Raw genomic sequence first — 23,199 nt, 5'->3', positions numbered from 1 at the left:
TTTAGTATTTTCTTTTCGTTTTATTTCAAAAATGCATTAATACCTGCAACTTCAAATAATAATATAAAATTCATAATAACTCAGAAAAATATAATTAAGATATCAAAATTCTTAGAAAAGTAAACTCTATCCAATAAAAATATAAAATGAAATTTATATTTTTATTAAAAATTCAATTATTTAATACTAGTTATTTAAGCCTTATTTATTAATTCTAAATTCAATTAAAAATTCAATAATTAGGAAAACTTTCCAAAATAAATAAAAACCAGTAAAGTAAATAAAGAAAACATTAACACTAATTTTCTTTATTTGTAACTTATTTAATCCTTAATATTGGAAATTAAACCCTAAATCATAATTACCTTAATTATTTATTGATTAAAAATAATAAAATGCCAAACTCAATATTATATTTATTTCAAAGTTATTAATAACATCCACTTTAAAAATGAAGTTATTAATCATAGAACTATATGGTAAATAGCAAACCCTAATTCCTTATTGAATGGTATTACAACATTATCATTGCATGTGAAACCCTAAAACCCTAATACCATTAAGAACCCTAGCTCCATTAATTCATAGGAACCCTAATTTGTTTCTAACCTAAACCCTAGGTTAGGAGATATGATAATAATATTTTCCTTTTGATCCATAGAACCATAATTGGCAATTAAATAATTTCCATGTCCACATAAAATGTAGGAGCCCTATTATCCCTAATTCAGTATTCCATGTATGCACACCTATCCTATCTAGATGATCAAATAGGACCAACCCTAGTCCTTATTACCAAGAATCTTATCCTTACTCATCCTTAATTAGCATCACACCATTGTGATGAACTCCAATAGCACCTATGCCCAATAATCATCACTACATAACCATAGTCCACTAAACCCTACAAGTACTTCATAATTATGAACCATCCTATTTAGGAGCCAATAATTCTTTACTTAGGAAATGAAATAGCAAACCTAAACAACCTCAACCTAATTGATATACTTCTTATTACTTAAGAAGTATGTTCTTCAAAAGTTATTCTTTTGAAGTAAATAAAGAATCATCTTCAACCCTGCCTATAAGGACCTATAAACCCTAGCTAGCTATCACCAACAAGATGAAACAATCTTGATAGCAACCTTGTATGAACAAATGTTTAGAATGCCTAGGATTAATTCGACAATACAAGCCCTAGTAGCTGATGAATCCAACGAGGATGTGATCCATCTAATACTTACTCCAGAAACTAATTGGAACCATAGGAAACCATAGAACCCCACAAACTTAATTATCACACTTGTTCTTTATCAAAGAACATGTTATTTACAAGTTATTCTTTTAAAGTATTTACTAAGTAATCGTCAACCATGCACTATAGGACTTAAAATTGACAACTGCTCTTTACTTATTATACAACTACTATTCCTTGATATGTATGATTGCTACTATGCATGATACCACTTGCTTATGATTCTAATACAACAAGACCCTAATAAGAACCTTGTTTACGAATCACTTTAAAAGTGCAACACACCCTAAACTAATCCTTACCACTCACTAATCCTAAATCATCGGGGTTAGGACACGCTTAGAGCGATTGCATCTCATACTTATGCATTATTGCATCTTTGCCAATCTTTTAAACATCTTCCTTACCGGACGATGATGCTATTTCAGAATTTGGAGTTATTGCGTATCGAAGACCTTGTCTGCATAATCTTGCAGCCAAGAAAGGCAAGTTCATCACTTGCTCATACCATTTGAGTATCTTTATCAAATTACTTGCAAAGTACTATGATTATCACTATTGCATAAAAACCAAAACCACTATTTTTATAACTATGAATATGACTATGTGGTGGGCAATGGAACCATGGATTGTGTTGAAATGGTGGAGGTTCCATTGCAAGGGTTTATATCCATCTAGGATTAAACAACAAATGTCGTCCAGTGATTCTTGTGCCGTAATACCCGTGTTAACCATAAGATCTGGAGTGGGACGGAATAGTCAATCGTATTTCCACCTCTTGTACATCAACGGATGCGCTTACCGTAGCAGTTGTATCGTGCGAGAACAACCGGAGGGTGGGGATCCCATTCTAATTCCCCACGGTAATGCGGTCTATGATGGGTTGGAGCTGCCGGCGAAGGAGTTTATGGTAGAGCCCAGAACTGTTGTCGTGGTCGGGGTCCACCCTGAAATTACGGGAATAATGGGACCGGCGAGGACCCAGGGTCGGGGTTTGCAACAAAGGGTGGGTGTGCGAGGTAGCGGAGGAATATGATTGGCTATGACCTTATACCGGGCCACACACCATAGGAAGTGTGGACAAGCCTGCAGCTTGGTTGGCACCAAGGTTAAGATCTCTTATGGGTAAAGCAACACACCTCTGCAGAGAGTAATGAATCGTGACCTATCACTCCCTGTTCCGGGATATGGAACTGCGAACGCTGCCGGAAAGGAGCTCCATGAAGTTCTAGTAAACCGGTGAAGGATGACGGACATAGTTCTTCTGAATAAAAGCAACCTTTTGAAGAAATGGTTATGAAAACTTGCATTGGTATTAGACTTTCTGGTCTAATGCCGTAGCTAGTGCATTAAACACCTCTTTCCTATAATGAACTTGTTGAGTACGCTCGTACTCATCCCACTCTTAAATCCCCTGCTTAGATATGGAGGCATCGAAGGAGGATCCACAGTGCAACTCGAAGGCCGAGGAGTCAACAACTACTTCACGAGACAGGACCCTGTCAGAGGAGTCAGATACCACATCCAACAAGGAGAAAACCTAGTTTAGCCATAGAAGGGAACTAGCTTCCTAAACCTAGCTCCTATTTAGCTAGAGTCTATTCTTAGCCTCTGTAGTTAGTGAAATACTCTACAAATAGAGTTCGTGATAAGACTAGACTACGAGTCGTTCTTCTGGAGTTTATTTGCAGTTTTACCTCATTGTAAAGTAGGAGGCTGTGATGATCTCATGTAACAGAGTCGATGTTGTAATTCTATAGACATACCTTGGACCCGCATATGTTTCTGTTGTACCACTCTGAGCGATATAATACTAGTGGAACGGTGTTTCATTGGTATTATATCAGACTTGCATACTACACCATGCAGTGGTATGTCGGGTCACCACAGTTGGTATCACAGCAAATGCTTTGACCCTAGAATTAAAACCCTTTAAAGGAGACCTATAGGATTGGTTGTGTCTATAAGAAGTTGTCTTAGCTAAACCAAATTTTTATGACTTGAGATGGATATTCACTTGAGAATAATCCTGACACACTTGAGTCAATCTTTCTTACCTATCTTTTCTAAGTAAAGTTAGTTAGCTAATCCCAAACATGTAGGACATCAATAAGTCCTTAAAACTATAGATGAGTAGATCACAGTTGGATACAATACATGGTAGTCCAAAGAGAGGATACAACCATAAGGAAGATATCCTATTGGAAGATGTGTACCAACACCTGTTACAGTTAAATAAGAGTTATCCAGACCTGTAATAGGAGTTATATCAAGTGATGAAGATAATTAAGATATCCTAATAGAAGATGTAGACCAATATAAGTAATGAGTAAGTAAATTATCCAAACTTGTGAGACAATAGATAGTAAGTAAAAACTATAATTAAGTTAGATGCAGAAGTATAGACCATGATGAGTCAATCATGGGAGGTAAGAAAGAGAAATAGGATTAAAATATGCCTACTTACAGGGTAGAATTGTTAATCATATATGATTCACCTGAGAATCGTTATGTGATGGACTAGAACCTTATAATTAATTAAGAGGAGTACAATAAGAAGCCAAATGCAAAACAATAGTGCAAGAATTGTGTTCCAAAACCATGGGAACTGTGTCAAGAACATCAGAACCCTAGTTATATGGTAAGAACATATGGAAGTATATGAGTTATATTTCCATAGTTATGTGTTTAGAGTAGAAATGTTAGGATCTAGACATATCATGTGAGATAGTCCTCAACAAAATGGAAGCCAAGTTAGCACTTCCAAAGAAAATTAGGTTAACCTTAACTATCCTAGACCATTTTGTTTCAAGTTTATCTCATTGCAAATGTGCAATTGAGGTAAATGTTGAGACAAATAGTAGAGTCCCCTATATTCGTGCTAAGTATCACGATATAAACCTATCTTATGTGGTGTTATATACTACACATCTCAGTCTGATGTTTAGAGATGTCTTACTCAACTAGTATATTCAGGCTTACGATGATGTGTATTATATGCACAGAGCTGAATCTTCTTGGATTTTATTGGATTTTCATTGTTTGACTAGATCCATACATGAAGTTTGATGTTGATATGCAAATGCCTATTGCAATATCAAGTCCTTACTTGATGCTATAGATCTAGAGGGTAATAGTATTCGTGTGAGGAAGCGACGAATTGCGAAGATTCCGAAGACAAGATGAAGGATTATCAGAAGAAGGAACCAAAGTTGTGGGAAGTAACCACAATACTCTGAAGATAGTACCAATCAAAACTCATGCTTTGCCTCAACAGAGGAGTACTTTAGTACGGAAGAAGCATGAAGGTGAGAAATCTTGTGATTATGGTGAAGCTGAAGCAGATCCATTGTCAATACAGAAGAGGGAATGCATGGGAAATCACTTAGGATACTATATTCATAGTGTCAGTTAGTGGTTCTATTGCAACAATAAACCCTCGAAAAAGGAAGATGACTTAGGAAACCATAGAATATACAAGAAGACCATAGTTGATATCAGAAGACCACAGTTGTGGTATAGGATCAAAACTGCGAGATAAAGTAGAAGATGTCTCGTCCAGTTGATCAGAACCTATGATAGAATCCATTTTTAAATAACCAATAGCCATAATTGGTATCAAGTAGTCCATCATTGGATTAATTGTACCAAGAAGTTGTGAACAAATAAAATTTAGTTAGCCAAAAGACGATGACCTATAATCATTTAGTCGAAGCATTCACATTGGAGTCCACAATTGAGTGGATACACCACAAACATTCTTCGTGAGACTTTTAGAAAAGTATAAACCATAAGTTAGACCCAGACCAGTATTCTAACCATAAGTCCAATGGTTGGAAGAAAAGGAGTTGAAGACCATAAGAAAACTCTAAGGGGTAGAGTAAAGATTGAGTTGGATGTACAATAACTCAATATTTTGAGCAAGATGGAAGCAGAAGGTCTGAACTGAGAGGAAGTTCGATCTTATTTTCATAAGATTATTGAACACTACTTTCAGAAGGATGTCAGACCAGAAGCCGAGGTTCATACCTCGAGGAAGTAAGAGGTGGACTATAACATGAGAAAGTGAGTAATATTTACTCAGAAGTATGATAGCTCAAGTCAGATAAGTTTAATGAAGTTGGACGAAGGAAATACCATAGACCAAATACAACTCAAAAAGGCCAAATAACCGAAGAAGATTGAATATACCAATACCAAAGACTAAAAGAATGATTCCTTTCATGGAACCTAAATAACCCAAAATAGTTATAGGTATCAACTATAAACCATGATTGGATGGACTAAATGAGTCTAATCCATTCTTAAGGAAATAAACCATCACGACCAATTCCATGGTCAGTACCTTACCAAGTACCATCATTACACTTTTGGTAGTAAGGGAAGACAGAGACCTATTTAATAATTAGGAGTTTATTATCAAATTAGCCTTCAATAAGACTAGCAGCACCAGAAGAAGTCTCAATCATTGAATTTTCAATGAGAAAGGAAACAAGCTTATAGAGTTGGAAGAAATCAATGAATCAAAGTAAGAACCATGGTTCAGAGACAAACCCTAATGGATTCCAGGAAGAATCTGGACAAGGGATATATTCAATTATATCTAGTGAGATCAATATGGAGTTCGAGAAAAGTTGCAGTCGATACAAGTCAGATCCACACTCCAGAAACGTGAGAGAGTTCAAACTTCGAGGATGAAGTTTAGTTTAAGGGGTAGAGACTGTAATATCCCAGGTAATGGGGTTACAAAAATAGAGGAAACAGATGTGTGCATTGCATTCATGCATAGAAAATCTGGGGAATTTTCGCGCTTTAAAGTAAAACAGTCACAGTAATTGAAGTTTCACTTGACCTTGGTGGAATTGAAGTAGCTCATCAAGTCAAGCGCTATAAACCTCAATGTGACCTTGTTAAAACCTTGTTTTGGGTAGATATGGTTGGATCTAAAGGGTTAGATCAAATGGAACAAATAATCAACACAACAACACTTTACTCAATGAACTATTGCTTGATCCTATAAAAGATTATAATATGGTAATCCTTGCCATAGTATATGAACATCTACTCAATTACAAACCAAGTAATAATAAAATGGAGAAACCATTCTTGACTTATCTTTTCCATGTCTTAAACTAATCCATGATCCTACCATGAACCTCATGGTATTCATTCTATTTCAGTCTTGGAAACAAGATAAGGAGAACCACTCCAGAAATAGATATTCTTCTCCATTCCAAGTTATTACACATCAAACCTAGAGAGGTGAGAGTTCTATAGTATTTATTAGAGAAGAAATGGAAAACCTTAAGCTAAAACCTTGGATATACATCCATGTATTCCAACCATCACCTTGAAGAGAAACCCTAGGATATTATTCCAGACCATCCCTAGAGAGAGAACCCAATTATATTAAACATAGATATTGATGATCACATCAACCTCTATGGAGCCTAACTTTAGGTTAGTATTAAAGTCCTTCCCCAAATGAGAGAGAGACCACTCATACCAATCTTAGCTTTACCTATTTCAGAATAAAGGACAACCTTTGAACTAAAGTACTAGGAGATTAACCATTTCATCTTGGAGTGGTGAGACAACCTAATATCACATGGAATAAGATTATATCTATGAATTGATAAAGTAGGGAGGATATTAACTCAATCAAGACAATGCCTGATCATGGAAATGAGAAACCTAATTCTAGAGAGATAACTTAGGAAGCCAAACCTTGATCATTATAAATTGAGTGATGATCATAAACCCTAAAAAATTGAGGTAGAGATATCAAGAACAAGTTGATCATGTCTAACCATGATCATGCTCTTGAGATATGTGAGGATAAGATAAATCCTAATAGGATAAGTAGATATCATTCACCACATTAAATCATGGGGAGATCACTAGTAAGCAACCCTAGACTTATATCCTAACCTTAACTTGTGATTCACTTGGTGATCATAAGAAGGATCCTACCACATCAATATTCCACTTATTCCTCAAATAAAGAACAATAGAAACTCTTAGTGTCAAACTCTATACTTTATATGGTGAGAAACCATCCATCCATATGACCAAAGTTAACTATAAAAAGAACTATAACCACTGTAGTTACTTTAATGATTAATTGAGAATAATAATAGAAGTTAATTGGTAGAAGATAAAACCAATTCCCAAATCCTTAGTAATTAGAGAAGCACATGAAATATTAAGCAAGTAACCACTTTATCATGGTTAGGGGAGATTAACCCTAGCACATGCAATATCGTGCCATTTCACCTCTATAACCTAGAATTAAACCTCAATCCTAGTTTGAGTATCACTATGGTGATCACAATATAAACCTAGACCATAATTGAGATTCAAACCAATTGCCATTAGGTAAATATCACTAGAACCCTGATGGTTCATTAATTAAATCCCATGTTTCAATTATAAAATATAAGAGCCACCTAATGTTAAGTCCTATAATTAAACCATAAATTTAGTGATAGTATTAAGCTTAACAAGGGAGTTACACTAGAACTGATAGAACCCTAGTATGGCACATTAATAAAATCTTAAGCTTCAATTATTGAATCTAATACATTGGAGCTCACATAAAATCATGTGCAATTGACCAATTCCTCAAATATGAAGCCAAGTCATAATAATAACTACCAAAACAATTGGAAGAGGCATAACCAACTCTAATTATTCAACAAGGAGTTATATCGTAAATGAAAAAGGAAATTAAAACTAATACCTAAATTCTTGCCTAATTAAAAATTGTAGCAAGGCCACATAAATATATATATATATATATTAATGTTTATTCAAGAACAAATCAGTAACATAATGATTTTCTTATTAGTATTCATGAAATTGCAGTTATCAAACACCTGCAAAATAGAAAAGGATTCAAATTTGAATTTAAAATAGAATGCAAATTAGAAAAGGAAAAAAGAAAATAAAAACAGAAATGGAAAAGGAAAAGGGAGGAGAAAATCTCACCTGGACCTCCTCTGGCCGCAGCAGCCCACCAGCACAGCCCACCAGAAGCCCAAAACCCAGCCCAGCACCGCCCAGCTTACCTCTTCGTTGGATAAGAGCGAGGACGAGGTCGCCACCTTCGTCTTCGTCTCTGCACGCGCGGGAGAGCACCACGGCGACGACGAGCTCCACGTCCCGGCCGTCATCTTGGACCGCGCGACCATCAACGACTAACCTGGACCCTATAAGTACTCGTCCGAAGCCTCCCGCAGCCCTGTTCTTCCTTTTTTCCCCAGATTGAAACCCTAGCCCGCCCAGCCGATTCCCGTCGCCGACGTTTGGAGCCATCCCCAGCACCGCCGGGAAGCCCTGGAGCTCCGCCTCGTCTCCAGCAACCACCTCGTCGACGCGCGCATGCCGAGAAGTCTCGAGGTCGTCGAATCGCGACATCAAGTCCGCGCCGGTGACCACCAGACGTCGACGTTCACCGTCGACTGAGGCCTCCCCAAGCCTTGCCGACCACACCAACACGCTCCTGGTGAGCTCGTGGTCCTCCCAGTACCCCCATCTCCCTTAATTGTGCCTGCATCGCCATTGCGTCGTTGGTCCGTGTGCGCCGCCGCAGCACGTTGTCGCCAGCCACGCTCCGGTGGCCATTTCCGAGCGGCGCCGCCTCCATAGTGTTTAGCACACCGAGCCGAGTCTCCTGAGCCCACTCAATCGCCCTCGCGCGTCCAGAAACGAGATCGCCGTCGTCGACCATCTCGCAGGCCACCGTGAACCTTGCCACGCCAGCAACCTTGTCAATGCTGCGTGGCAGGTGACGTGGAGAGAGCCCCACCAGTCAGCGTCTGCTAGTAGATTTAGCCAGGTAGGTTTAGTATTTTCTTTTCATTTTATTTCAAAAATGCATTAATACCTGCAACTTCAAATAATAATATAAAATTCATAATAACTCAGAAAAATATAATTAAGATATCAAAATTCTTAGAAAAGTAAACTCTATCCAATAAAAATATAAAATGAAATTTATATTTTTATTAAAAATTCAATTATTTAATACTAGTTATTTAAGCCTTATTTATTAATTCTAAATTCAATTAAAAATTCAATAATTAGGAAAACTTTCCAAAATAAATAAAAACCAGTAAAGTAAATAAAGAAAACATTAAACTAATTTTCTTTATATGTAACTTATTTAATCCTTAATATTGGAAATTAAACCCTAAATCATAATTACCTTAATTATTTATTGATTAAAAATAATAAAATGCCAAACTCAATATTATATTTATTTCAAAGTTATTAATAACTTCAACTTTAAAAATGAAGTTATTAATCATAGAACTATATGGTAAATAGCAAACCCTAATTCCTTATTGAATGGTATTACAACATTATTATTTCATGTGAAACCCTAAAACCCTAATACCATTAAGAACCCTAGCTCCATTAATTCATAGGAACCCTAATTTGTTTCTAACCTAAACCCTAGGTTAGGAGATATGATCATAATATTTTCCTTTTGATCCATAGAACCATAATTGGCAATTAAATAATTTCCATGTCCACATAAAATGTAGGAGCCCTATTATCCCTAATTCAGTATTCCATGTATGCACACCTATCCTATCTAGATGATCAATTAGGACCAACCCTAGTCCTTATTACCAAGAATCTTATCCTTACTCATCCTTAATTAGCATCACACCATTGTGATGAACTCCAATAGCACCTATGCCCAATAATCATCACTACATAACCATAGTCCACTAAACCCTACAAGTACTTCATAATTATGAACCATCCTATTTAGGAGCCAATAATTCTTTACTTAGGAAATGAAATAGAAAACCTAAACAACCTCAACCTAATTGATATACTTCTTATTACTTAAGAAGTATGTTCTTCAAAAGTTATTCTTTTGAAGTAAATAAAGAATCATCTTCAACCCTGCCTATAAGGACCTATAAACCCTAGCTAGCTATCACCAACAAGATGAAACAATCTTGATAGCAACCTTGTATGAACAAATGTTTAGAATGCCTAGGATTAATTCGACAATACAAGCCCTAGTAGCTGATGAATCCAACGAGGATGTGATCCAGAAACTAATTGGAACCATAGGAAACCATAGAACCCCACAAACTTAATTATCACACTTGTTCTTTATCAAAGAACATGTTCTTTACAAGTTATTCTTTTAAAGTATTTACTAAGTAATCGTCAACCATGCACTATAGGACTTAAAATTGACAACTGCTCTTTACTTATTATACAACTACTATTCCTTGATATGTATGATTGCTACTATGCATGATACCACTTGCTTATGATTCTAATACAACAAGACCCTAATAAGAACCTTGTTTACGAATCACTTTAAAAGTGCAACACACCCTAAACTAATCCTTACCACTCACTAATCCTAAATCATCGGGGTTAGGACACGCTTAGAGCGATTGCATCTCATACTTATGCATTATTGCATCTTTGCCAATCTTTTAAACATCGTCCTTACCGGACGATGATGCTATTTCAGAATTTGGAGTTATTGCGTATCGAAGACCTTGTCTGCATAATCTTGCAGCCAAGAAAGGCAAGTTCATCACTTGCTCATACCATTTGAGTATCTTTATCAAATTACTGGCAAAGTACTATGATTATCACTATTGCATAAAAACCAAAACCACTATTTTTATAACTATGAATATGACTATGTGGTGGGCAATGGAACCATGGATTGTGTTGAAATGGTGGAGGTTCCATTGCAAGGGTTTATATCCATCTAGGATTAAACAACAAATGTCGTCCAGTGATTCTTGTGCCGTAATACCCGTGTTAACCATAAGATCTGGAGTGGGACGGAATAGTCAATCGTATTTCCACCTCTTGTACATCAACGGATGCGCTTACCGTAGCAGTTGTATCGTGCGAGAACAACCGGAGGGTGGGGATCCCATTCTAATTCCCCACGGTAATGCGGTCTATGATGGGTTGCAGCTGCCGGCGAAGGAGTTTATGGTAGAGCCCAGAACTGTTGTCGTGGTCGGGGTCCACCCTGAAATTACGGGAATAATGGGACCGGCGAGGACCCAGGGTTGGGGTTTGCAAAAAACGGTGGGTGTGCGAGGTAGCGGAGGAATATGATTGGCTATGACCTTATACCGGACCTCACACCATAGGAAGTGTGGACAAGCCTGCAGCTTGGTTGGCACCAAGGTTAAGATCTCTTATGGGTAAAGCAACACACCTCTGCAGAGAGTAATGAATCGTGACCTGTCACTCCCTGTTCCGGGATATGGAACTGCGAACGCTGCCGGAAAGGAGCTCCATGAAGTTCTAGTAAACCGGTGAAGGCTGACGGACATAGTTCTTCTGAATAAAAGCAACCTTTTGAAGAAATGGTTATGAAAACTTGCATTGGTATTAGACTTTCTAGTCTAATGCCGTAGCTAGTGCATTAAACACCTCTTTCCTATAATGAACTTGTTGAGTACGCTCGTACTCATCCCACTCTTAAATCCCCTGCTTAGATATGGAGGCATCGAAGGAGGATCTACAGTGCAACTCGAAGGCCGAGGAGTCAACAACTACTTCACGAGACAGGACCCTGTCAGAGGAGTCAGATACCACATCCAACAAGGAGAAAACCTAGTTTAGCCATAGAAGGGAACTAGCTTCCTAAACCTAGCTCCTATTTAGCTAGAGTCTATTCTTAGCCTCTGTAGTTAGTGAAATACTCTACAAATAGAGTTCGTGATAAGACTAGACTACGAGTCGTTCTTCTGGAGTTTATTTGCAGTTTTACCTCATTGTAAAGTAGGAGGCTGTGATGATCTCATGTAACAGAGTCGATGTTGTAATTCTATAGACATACCTTGGACCCGCATATGTTTCTATTGTACCACTCTAAGCGATATAATACTAGTGGAACGGTGTTTCATTGGTGTTATATCAGACTTGCATACTACACCATGCAGTGGTATGTCGGGTCACCACATTTCCATACATAATTTACTGCATCAGAAGTTCTACGTCCTCATAATAGTGTTCTCCTTTAGGATGGAGGACTTCCCTCATGAACCATCCTGCTAGTTCCTCTTGAAGTGGTCGGAAGCAAGCTTCTAGACTAAGCGTCTTCCGGAGATTATTGCTCTTGACATTGTTATCAGACGGCTGCCGCTCAGAGGTGTATCTCCGGATCATCTCACAAACATAGTATCCACATAGATTGGTCCCCGGTGGCTGAATATCCCCAGTCACTGACCTTCTAAATTGTAGCTCTTTTTTGAATTCACCGACCTTTTCATCTGCGAACCGTCTCCAAACCCTACGTGGCAAAGAAAATTAAATGAACAAGAGAGTTATTAGTTACTTGATATTAGGAAATGAACGAAATAGGCCGATCGATATAGAGCACAAATGAATGAAAATAATTACTTTTGCATCATTTTTCTCATGTCGACCCAAAGCTTTGCATCCATATTCAGAGAGTCGATGACGAGAACTGTGGAGGTGTGAAATTGAATTACTAGCAGTATCCAGTGAAACCTGCGGACACGATACATGCACAGTCATGCATAACTCATCGATTAGTCACAAACCATGCATGGAGTAAACAAAAGAGAATGTGCTCAAGACAGAAACACTCACCCAAAATGGTAAGGAAATAGAATATCACTTTTGAGTTCCTGCTTTGTAAGAAAAAGCCACAGGTCTTGCTCCACGTCGGCGGGGTGTTTTTCTAACACATGTCCATTAACGATTTGTGGGTCAATGAACCCAACATCATGGATGTTCCTTATTCTGCATTCCTTAAGCTTCATTCTGCATAATAGCGTACACAACAATATAGTTAGGACAATATATATATTTATAGTGCAGGCAATGAACGAGATGGGGTAGAAATAAATCACTTACAGAACGTAGCAACTGATGATTGAACAGCTGGAACAATTCACTCAGATGAACTTTTACATAGTAATGTTTGAAGTGATGCTCATGTCTAACTTCCGCATAAATATATTCTTTGACGGCTTTATTTTTTATGTAACCCTTGTACCAAATTAGCAGATTTTTCATTTGTGGAGATAGATCCTCTTCCTGCGCAGGCTCGACGAGAGGCCCATTCGGCACATATGTAATTACAACCTCACTCATTGGCGCCTCCTCAAGGCCTAACACTGCACGAAGAGTCATACCCATCAGGGCCGCTTGTTCTCTGGCACCCGTTACAGTCATTCCCTGTTCTGTCGCAGCTGCTATGATTGTGGGGTCCATTAGTTCAGCATCCGGACCGGCGGCTTTCACTATGAGCGGGGGGATCGATTATTTACTTTGTTCCCCGAGCTGGGAAACTCGTTTCCCGCTTTTTTTACTTGCTAATTCTTTCTCGGCCAAGTCTTTCTTCTCCTTCAACATGAGTGCTTGCCTACGAAGTTCACGTGCATAGTCGTCAGGCAAATTCTTCGCGGCTTGGGACGGTGTGCTCAAAAATGACTTGGCCCAATTCTTTTGCTTGTCAGAATATACTGGCTTGGGCTCATGCTCTCTTTTCGCTTTCATATCCGCCTTCCATTTCTTATAGTCAGCAGTCGCGGCCGCGTTAGTTTCCTCGGCACTACGTTCCCAAGGCCTTGTGGGGAGAGGCTTCAGTGATGGCTCCGGTACCTTTGTGGTCTTAGGTACATAAGGGTCAGGGTTAATAGTCTAGGACTGCTTCTGCTTCTTCGCCAGAGGTGGATTGGGGGGCGGTGTCTGATCACCCGCCGGACGAGGACTGGGGGGCGGCGGCTGCTTACCCGCCGGAGGCGAATTGGGGGGCGACATCGGCTGACGTGAAGGAGGTGTAGGTGAAGCACCACCACCACCACCACCGCCACCGCCACCACCACCGTAGGGGGGTGGACTTGTTGGCCTTGGCGCCTCGCCTGGAAACTTGATAAACTTCTTTTGCCATAGAATGAAATGGCGCTTGACATCTCCAAGTCTTCTCTCCCCTTCAGGTGTAGCAATGTCAATCTCCAGGTCCTCAAACCCTTGTACTATGTCCTCCACCGTGACATGAGCATAGCCATCTTGAATGGGGTTGTTGTGGTGGAGTGCTCCAGGTAAACATGGTAAAGCACTGCCGATGGCTACCTTCATGGAAATGTTCCCCATTGGATAATACAGATGAATTCTTTCATCTCCATTACATCGTCCACGGGGTAGCGAGGAGGCTCCGGTGCAGTAATATCGATCGTCGGTGCATTAGCACCAGCCGGTGGGGGCTCCGTGGAAGCCACGCTGCTTCTCCGCTGCTGGCTTCCGACATCCGTTGGATGATCTTCATGCGTCCCGCTGCCTCTCTTTCTTGTACTAGTACATTCATGGTTTTCTTCATCTCATTGAATTCCGATGCCAACCGCGCCACAACATCTGAATCCCGATCCGCCTTTCTCTTACGGCTTCTGTAACTGTAGGGGTCATTTTCCTGGAAAAACCCTTCTTTCCACGAAATGACGCCTTTGCCTCGTACACGTCCTCCGTGTTCAGGATTCCCAAGGGCTTTTGTCAGTGCGTCATTCTCTCTATTGAACTTGATCTTCCCCTCTTGAGCATCCCTCATTGCGTCAATAAGGGCTTGGGTGGGTTTAAACTTTGTGTCTCGGTGGGTACACTCCCCTGTCACCGGGTCTAGCGTTCCCCCATGCCCGTACCACCAGCTTTTGGCCCTAGGGTTCCATCCCTCTGTACCTAGAGGGATTCCTCGCGCCCTCAGGTCATCCTCCATCTTCTGCCACTTAGGCTCCGAAAGGCGGTATCCTCCTGGTCCCATAATATGATTCTACACTTTCTTAGCCGCATTTGCCTTATTTTTATCCGATATGGCTTTGAATTCCTCTGATTTCTTTTGCCTAACAAATTCGGGCTAATCATCTTTCAGCTTCTCATACTGTCCGCTGAAATCCGGAGTCTTCCCCTTCTCGACATATTGAGCCGCTAAATTTTTCTTGTAGGTCCGGAATGCTGTGGCCATCTTCTGAAGAGCGAACTCTTTGACCAGCCTCCTCCTCTTACGTCCCCCCGGATCGTCGTTACCGAATTCATCTTTTTTGTTGTATTCCAGAGGTAGAACGAAATGCTCCATAAGCTTTCTCCAGCATTCCTTTTTCGTTCTCTTGCTGACGAAACTGGAACCAACACGTGCCTTCACTGGATCATGCCATTCCTGGACGGTGATCGGGACGCTGTCTCTAACAACGACTCCGCATTGGTTGATGAACTTGGTGTACGCCTCTTCGGGCTCCAGCGGCTTGCCGGTTGGACTGATAACATCAATGTTATATGTTACTCCTTGTTTCAGCGTCTTGGTTTTGCCACGCTTTGTCTTCACCAATTTTTTCGACGATCCGCTGGCCGAGGGCTAAAATAAGAAAGAGAGTCGAGTTAATACACATATTTATTGAAATCGGTAAATTTGTATCACCAGATGCTCAATGTATATATATACCTCGCCGGAGGTGGTTGCTAATTGCTTATCAACATCGCCGGAGGTGTTTGTCGACGGTTGACCTCCATCGACAGTGCCCGTTCCTTCGTGATCACCTCGCTGACGACCTTCATCTTCACCGTCAAGGTTCAGATAAGAAGAGATATCCTCTTCTTCATCTTCTATGGCCGGCACATAAAGAATGTCGCCGTTTATGATGCCGAAAAGATGTGCCTAAGCTTCCGGATTATAGTTATCCCTAATCGGGTCGGCTCTATCGTGCGCCATATGTGTCACTCCTGGAAACATGTAGTAAAAACTAATTAATCCCGGTAAAGAAGGGGGCGGTGGCGGTGGCGAAAGGGTGGTGGCGGTGGCGAAAGGGCGGTAGTGCATGCACCGCCCCCTCCGAAAGGGCGAAAGGGCGGTGGCGGTGGTGGTGGCTGTGGCGATCCTCTCTCTCGTAAAAAAACAAAAAAAAACCCCGCGCGTATACGGAGGGGGCAGCCCTAGTAAAGTCATGGCTGGTGAGAAAGAGGCGCCTTGTTCAGATGCGGGTCGAATGGGTATCCAAATCGTAGCGAAGCAGAGATGGTCCATCTGCCCGAGTCGCACGCGCGTGGACGTGGATTCGATGCATTTCTCACCTCCTTTTTGACCCATCCTTCTTCGTTGGCCATTACAAAACACGCGCACGCACCTGGCGCGGGATTCTTTTCGATTCGGGCAGAATTAACTCGCGCGCGCCTACGGAAAGGAAGATTAATCGACCCATGATACGCGTACAGCACGCGTCCGTTGGGAACCCCAAGAGGAAGGTGTGGTGCGTACAGCGGCAAGTTTTCCCTCAGTAAGAAACCAAGGTTTATCGAACCATTAGGAGCCAAGAAGCACGTTGAAGGTTGATGGCGGCGAGATGTAGTGCGGCGCAACACCAGGGATTCCGACGCCAACGTGGAACCTGCACAACACAACCAAAGTACTTTGCCCCAACGAAACAGTGAGGTTGTCAATCTCACCGGCTTGCTGTAACAAAGGATTAGATGTATAGTGTGGATGATGATTGTTTGCAGAGAACAGTAGAACAAGTATTGCAGTAGATTGTATTCGATGTAAAAGAATGGACCGGGGTCCACAGTTCACTAGTGGTGTCTCTCCCATAAGATAAATAGCATGTTGGGTGAACAAATTACAGTTGGGCAATTGACAAATAGAGAGGGCATGACAATGCACATACATGATATGATGAGTATTGTGAGATTTAATTGGGCATTACAACAAAGTACATAGACCGCTATCCAGCATGCATCTATGCCTAAAAAGTCCACCTTCAGGTTATCATCCGAACCCCTTCCAGTATTAAGTTGCAAACAACAGACAATTGCATTAAGTATGGTGCGTAATGTAATCAATAACTACATCCTCGGACATAGCATCAATGTTTTATCCCTAGTGGCAACAGCACATCCATAACCTTAGAGATTTTTGTCACTCCCCCAGATTCACGGAGACATGAACCCACTATCGAGCATAAATACTCCCTCTTGGAGTTAAGAGTAAAAACTTGGCCAGAGCCTCTACTAATAACGGAGAGCATGCAAGATCATAAACAACACATAGATAATAGATTGATAATCAACATAACATAGTATTCTCTATCCATCGGATCCCAACAAACACAACATATAGCATTACAGATAGATGATCTTGATCATGTTAGGCAGCTCACAAGATCCGACAATGAAGCACATAAGGAGAAGACAACCATCTAGCTACTGCTATGGACCCATAGTCCAGGGGTGAACTACTCACTCATCACTCCGGAGGCGACCATGGCGGTGTAGAGTCCTCCGGGAGATGAATCCCCTCTCCGGCAGGGTGCCGGAGGCGATCTCCTGAATCCCCTGAGATGGGATTGGTGGCGGCGGCGTCTCTGGAAGGTTTTCCGTATCGTGGCTCTCGGTACTGGGGGTTTCGCGACGAAGACTATATGTAGGCGGAAGGGCAGGTCAGGGGGCCACACGAGGGCCCCACACAGTAGGTCGGCGCGGCCAAGGGCTGGGCCGCGCCGCCCTAGTGTGTCGCCAGCTCGTGGCCCCACTTCGTCTCCTCTTCGGTCTTCTGGAAGCTTCGTGTGAAAATAGGCCCCTGGGCGTTGATTTCGTCCAATTCCGAGAATATTTCCTTACTAGGATTTCTGAAACCAAAAACAGCAGAAAACAGCAACTGGCTCTTCGGCATCTCGTTAATAGGTTAGTGCCGGAAAATGCATAAATATGACATAAAGTATGCATAAAACATGTAGATATCATCAATAATGTGGCATGGAACATAAGAAATTATCGATACGTCGGAGACGTATCAGCATCCCCAAGCTTAGTTTCTGCTCGTCCCGAGCAGGTAAACGATAACAAAGATAATTTCTGGAGTGACATGCCATCATAACCTTGATCATACTATTGTAAGCATATGTAATGAATGCAGCGATCAAAACAATGGTAAATGACATGAGTAAACAAATGAATCATATAGCAAAGACTTTTCATGAATAGTACTTCAAGACAAGCATCAATAAGTCTTGCATAAAAGTTAACTCATAAAGCAATAATTCATAGTAGAGGCATTGAAGCAACACAAAGGAAGATGAAGTTTCAGCGGTTGCTTTCAACTTATAACATGTATATCTCATGGATATTGTCAATGTAAGTAATATAACAAGTGCAATATGCAAGTATGTAGGAATCAATGCAAAGTTCACACAAGTGTTTGCTTCTTAAGGTGGAGAGAGATAGGTGAACTGACTCGACAATAAAAGTAAAAGAAAGGTCCTTCAAAGAGGAAAGCATCGATTGCTATATTTGTGCTAGAGCTTTGATTTTGAAAACAAGAAACAATTTTGTCAACGGTAGTAATAAAGCATATGTGTTATGTAAATTATATCTTACAAGTTGCAAGCCTCATGCATAGTATACTAATAGTGCCCGCACCTTGTCCTCATTAGCTCGGATTACCTGGATTATCATCGCAATGCACATGTTTTAACCAAGTGTCACAAAGGGGTACCTCTATGCCTCCTGTACAAAGGTCTAAGGAGAAAGCTCGCATCGGATTTCTCGCTATTGATTATTCTCAACTTAGACATCCATACCGGGACAACATAGACAACAGATAATGGACTCCTCTTTTATGCATAAGCATTCAACAATTATTAATTTTCTCATATGAGATTGAGGATATTTGTCCAAAACTGAAACTTCCACCATGGATCATGGCTTTAGTTAGCGGCCCAATGTTCTTCTCTAACATTATGCAATGCTCTAACCATTCTAGCAGTAAATCTCCCTTACTTCAGACAAGACGAACATGCATAGCAACTCACATGATATTCAACAAAGAGTAGTTGATGGTGTCCCCAGGAACATGGTTATCGCACAACAAGCAACTTAATACGAGATAAAGTGCATAATTACATATTCAATACCACAATAGTTTTTAGGCTATTTGTCCCATGAGCTATATATTGTAAAGGTAGAGGATAGAAATTTTAAAGGTAGCACTCAAGCAATTTACTTTGGAATAGCGGAGAAATACCATGTAGTAGGTAGGTATGGTGGACACAAATGGCATAGTGGTTGGCTCAAGGATTTGGATGCATGAGAAGTATTCCCTCTCGATACAAGGTTTAGGCTAGCAAGGTGTCACATCCCGAAATTTTCCAGATTTTGAAATCTAAAATAAAAATGAATTTAATGCTTGATTGTTTGAACTTGATTGAAAATCCACAAAGAATTAATTTTTTTAGAGTTATTTAAACGTATTTTCCAAACTATTGGTTTCCAAATACTTTTGGTTTCAAGTATTTTCAAAATCAAACATATAGGCCAAATGTATAAAATAATTATTTCAATTTCACAAAGGGATATTAAAAGGGTTTTTGCAAAATATAGAGTTTTCATAAAACTTGGTTTTAAAAAGATTTTTCAACCATACTCTATTTTGTTCGGTGGTTTTGAAACTTATAAAATATTTTAATTGAGAAAACATTAAACCCTAAAAAGGCAATATAGCCACATAGACATGTATGTCAAATTTTGGTTTTATAAAGTTTATATTTTATTCCAAATTTAGCCTCATATTAAAGTATATTTCATAACGAATCCAACGATACCCCATTTGCATTTTTCCGGTTATTTTTGAGTCTCCAAATATGTATTTTCTTTTTCTGAAAAAGAAAAAAAAACAAGTAAACGGAGCGGCCAGGCCGAACGGCCCACCCGGCCGAACGGCCCAGCTCGCCACAGCCCGCCCCGGCCCAGCACCGCCCGCGCGGCTGCCAGCTCCCCGCCGCCCAACCGCCCCAGGCCGCCCCGGCCCATCTCCACCCGGCCACGGCCTCACCCAGCTCGCCTCCGCGCCAGCCCAGCCGCACGCCCGCGACGGCGCGTGCGACGCACCCAGCACCAGCCCCGTTTCTTTTCCTTTTATTTGTTTAGTCCCACATCGCCTTCTTAAGAAAATTTTCCATAGTCCCAGCCCTATATAAAGGACCCCCTGGGTGCATCTCAATGCACAGCGCCGGCGCCTCCTCTCTTTCTTCCTTCGCGCGCAGCACACGCACTAAATCTGCCTCGCAAGCGAAGCTGCTGGTCATCCTTGCCCGAGCAGCCGTTCGCGACGCAAAACCGCCGCGACTCGACGTGTTCCTTGCCCTTGCCCGGTAATAAATCTTTTTCCACTCTTTTTACGTAGATGGTCGTATGTAATTTTACAATTTTATTTCCGTAGATCTACACCTCTGTTTAGAATAGTGGTTCTTCCGTTAAGTTTGTAATTAGATTCTCTACAACTTTCATGTAGGAAGTTTTTCCATCCGAGCAACTTGTTCGGACAACTTTTCGTACACCATTAGAACAATAACCACTTAGGTTTAGTTTTGCAAAATTCATATATTAAGTTCTATCCGTCGGATTTCGACAAACCTTATACCGTTAGAATCAGCAAATCCCGTAGATCAGCTTAGACATTTTGCGTGGTAGTTTCGCCCACTTTATTTTCGCGGTACCCCTTTGTTCCGCAACATCGTCTATAAATAAATCCTACAAACTTTTTCCGAGAGATTCTTTTGGCGATACGCTTGTAATGAAATTCTCTACAACTTCCGTGTAGAAAGGTTTTCCATTTGGAAAACTTCTTCTAATGATTTTTCGCAAAAATAGTAGCCCTATAACTGGTTTCGATATAGTTCCTTTAGTCAAAATGATCTTTATGATCATATCCATCTTCCAGTTATTATTCTTTATCATGTTCACAGATAATGCATGGCTTACCCTTGGTTGTCTAGTTCATGTTATTCAAATAACAATTGAGTTATTGAGTAAAGTGTGACATGTTCTAGCTTAGATTTTTATCTTGCTTTAGTAGGGTGGAGATACTTTACCTCATATCACATGTGATGAATCTTTGTTACCCATTAGGCTCCGCGAATCAAATCCCGATATCATTCACACCTATACAATCTCATGCCATTCAACCCTTCCTCTTAGTTCGAACTATTCAACTTTCAAATGAGTTATTTGAGTAGTTCAATATATCATTAGTTCATATCCAATGCTATGTGTGATCTTGTGCTACTCTGATGAGTGTTGTCACACTATGTCAATCATAAGCCTTGTTTTATAGTACTTCATCCAATAGCACCACCGTCCAAAATATTGGAATCACTTTGCAAATATTCAAATTCAAGTATGAGAATTTGAGTATATATTCATTATCGATTTCTATAAGCGTTTCTCAACATGATTCTTTTGTGAAGGTGAAACTCATGATCACATCCACACAATAATACCACTAGACACTTTACCTTGAACAAATATCCTTACTACATTAAACCTCTCCACCTAGTTCACATAGATTCACATTTCACTTGAGTTATTTCACTAATTGATAATGTATCTCAATTAGGTATGCCTTGGATACTTGTGTTTGATACACTCCACCTCATATCACACATATCTTGAGTCCAAACATCCATCATCATCCTAATTACCATTTATACATATTCCATCTTAGGTCCACTTAATCTTATTGGTTTATATTGATCTATTCAATTTACAAATGAGTAATTGAGTAGTTCAATATGTCACAACTCCATACCCAAGCCTATGTGTAATTCATACTATTTTGAGTAATTGTTATCACACTTATTCAATAGTATTTGTGTTGCACTATTTGTCACTTATATGATTCAATTCACATGAGTTGTTCCAAATTCTTTTCATGCTCTTGTAAAGCATAAATATTCTTCAATTATATCTTGGATAGTACATTACTTTCTAATCATGTGACCTTCCGTCCAAACTCTCATAGCGATATCTTGCAAGCCAAACCTCATGCCACACCTTAGTACCATAGAGCGACCTCCGATTGTTGTCTTGTTTGATTATGATGTTGTAATCGAATGGTGTGTTTATGTTGTGCTATATTCTATGTTATAGTTGTACGGAGAGGCACGTATTTTGATTAAGAGAAGTGAACGCGCTTCGACTACCAAAAGGCAAGTGACGCTCATTTCCTGCTTACTTTTTATTATGCATTAGTGTTTTCAAACTAGTATGCATGGTAGGTTTTTGTTTTCGAAAAATTATGCTATGCCTATTAGATCCTAGTAGTGTGTAGCCACCCTTGAACCATTGCTAGTATCCTTAGTATGCTTAGCAATAACAAAAATGCTAATGCTGTTTTGATTATTCTGGATTGTGATCATTGGGAAATTAAAAATTAACAACATTAATGAAACGCCTGGGTGGAATTGGTGTGGTTTTGGATTATGTTGAGTGGCTACTCGGGGCCACATTGTGGTTGTCATCGCCTGAGAGTGCACTTGTGGATGGCCACCCAGGATTAAAGAGATTATTATGTCGTCCATGTTTTAGATAAGCTTCCAGTGCAACCACAATACAATATGGGCTCTGTCTTGGCTAAGTATGTAGTGGGAAACCTCGCCTAGGGTACCGCCAGTGGGGGGAATCTGGGTACGGGCGGATCCGGTAGGTAGGGGGGCTACTAAGGAAAAGCTTCGTGGTGACCTTGTTCTGGCCTTAATGAAGATGAAGAATTTTGGCAAAAAGGCTTGGTTGCGAATTGTGGGTAAAGAGCGCAACCTCTCGAGAGTTAAACCTAAGATCTTAGCCGTGTCCCCGGTTACGGACAATTTGAGCTTTCTAGGCAGGGAATGTACGGAAAAATCTCATCATCTTTTATGAATGTATTTAAAATTTTGTATCAACCTTTGAAAACTCATGGGAGATGTAACCATGTGATTATTCTAAAACCCATGGAGGATTTACCATGGTGTGATTTCATAATGTCATTCAAAGATTTTCAAAATGTTTTGTTTTAAGTAAAATGTAGGATAAAATTGGCTTCATGCAAATTTGCCTAAACTCCACTTGCCAAATATCATGTAGATAGTCATGCCCAAAAACTGCCACCATATAAG

General features: G+C 40.1%; 1 protein-coding gene across 1 annotated transcript in view; it reads right to left on the bottom strand.

Moving 5' to 3' along the window:
• Positions 1 to 23,199, bottom strand: part of LOC127300840 (uncharacterized) — a 132,514-nt gene that overhangs the window by 35,486 nt on the left and 73,829 nt on the right. The gene's annotated exons all lie outside the window — the stretch shown is intronic.

The sequence above is a fragment of the Lolium perenne genome, chromosome 7 (assembly GCF_019359855.2).
Source record: "Lolium perenne isolate Kyuss_39 chromosome 7, Kyuss_2.0, whole genome shotgun sequence".
Classification (NCBI taxonomy): Eukaryota; Viridiplantae; Streptophyta; class Magnoliopsida; order Poales; family Poaceae; genus Lolium; species Lolium perenne.
This window is presented reverse-complemented; position numbering and strand designations above follow the sequence as displayed.